This window comes from Pundamilia nyererei, unplaced genomic scaffold, assembly GCF_000239375.1.
Source record: "Pundamilia nyererei isolate P.nyererei 1_Seehausen unplaced genomic scaffold, PunNye1.0 scaffold00269, whole genome shotgun sequence".
Lineage (NCBI taxonomy): Eukaryota > Metazoa > Chordata > Actinopteri > Cichliformes > Cichlidae > Pundamilia > Pundamilia nyererei.
Genome location: NW_005187670.1, coordinates 105361 through 106994, shown reverse-complemented (window position 1 = coordinate 106994; position 1634 = coordinate 105361). Strand labels below are relative to the sequence as shown.

Here is a 1634-nt window from a genome sequence, read left to right as displayed (position 1 = left end):
GGACACACACACACAGAAATGTCCTCATACAGTTGGTGACAGCGTCTAACCCACACAGAGAGATCAGAGGCTGGTGGCTCGTCACACCTCAGTGTTTTGAAGGAGTAGGAGGTCAAAGGTCAGCGTGGTGAGATGGTGAATCTTTGCTCCGAGGATGAATCAGAGCGTTGTCCCTGTAAGAACGGTGGTATTGATCTGCACTCTCTGATGTGATCAGATATGAATCAGCAGCTTGTCAGAGTGGCGGTTTCAGGTCGCTGTGATCCCTGCCTGCTTACGGTGAATCGCTGTGGACACGTCAGACAGAGAGTTTGGGATGTGATGACATCTGTAGACACGTCTGTATGAAACGGTGTGGAACCATCTGCCTCCACAGATTAGACGGGCCTCTGTTTTTAAATGTCTTCACCCTGAGAGACGATGGCTTTCAGTTGACAGGATGTTGTTTTTTTTATTGTAGAGCTTATTCTTTTGCTGTTTCGTTGTGTCTGCTGTTCTTATGTCCTGTGCTGGCTGTTTTACAGTGCTTTATAAATAAAGTTGGATTGGAACTCGAAGCTCTGTTTGCTGCTGCAGTCACTGATGACATCACCTAAATGTTGAGCTGAGCCTGAGCTCCACAGGACGCTAAAGGTGTTAGAAACAAACGCTCAAACTAGCCCTTGTGAGACTGCAAAGCATACTGGTTGGTTTGTTGGAACAGCCTGCTGAGCGGATGTGTAGCTCGCTGCTACCAGCACAAGGACAAAGTTGCTGATGTTGGTCACATGGACTTTATCAGAACAAATCACATGACACTTAATCTGAGCATGCTCATTAAAGAGGTTCCACGAGGCAGGATTCCTCAGGGTTCCGTCTGCGGTCCTCTGCTCTTTCTGACGCAGCTTACATTTCCAGCCTCGGTGTAGTTAGTGTGAATGCTTGAAAAGCATTCACAGTATTGTTCTTCAAATCTTTATTTTGAATGGCGAAAATCGCCATTCAAACTTTAAAAAATTCTGCTATTTCTGCTAATGCGGGCTATGACTTTTGGTGCTCATAACTTCTATTCTTTTTGAGATATGGAATTTTTTTTGCAATATTTTTTGCCCATTTCTGCCATATTATCAGTGGCTTCACTGATTTTCCTTGCCGGGTTGACCTGTTTTTTTTTTTTGCTCAGTGAGATGAGCATCTGTTCTCAGACTGGGAGGCCCGGGTTCAAATCCTGCTTATGGCAACATTTCTTTCAGTTAACAGTTAAACTTTTTTAACTCTTTTCAGCAGAAATTCTGCTCATTCACCTCTTATCAGCACAAATCTCAGCTGTTTTCAGAAAAAGACTCGTTTGAGCACAAATTCGGCTGATTCATCTCTTTTCAGCACAACGTTTTGCTTCTTTACCTCTTTTCAGCAGAAATTCTTCTGATTCACCCCTTTTCTGCAAAATGTTTAGCCTTTTCACCTCTTATCAGCACAATTCTCAGCCGCTTCTGCTTATTTCAGCAGAATTGTCAGTCTCTCCAACTCTTCTTTCTCAGGAGACTGAAAAGATTCGGCATGAGCCCCCGCATCCTCAGGACCTTCTATCACTGTGCCATTGAGAGCATCCTCACTGGATGCATCACCACCTGGTATGGCAACAGCACCGCCTA

General features: G+C 44.4%; 1 protein-coding gene across 1 annotated transcript in view; it reads right to left on the bottom strand.

Annotated features, from left to right (window-relative positions):
• gtdc1 (glycosyltransferase-like domain containing 1) overlaps positions 1 to 1634 on the bottom strand; it is a 27724-nt gene that overhangs the window by 15304 nt on the left and 10786 nt on the right. The gene's annotated exons all lie outside the window — the stretch shown is intronic.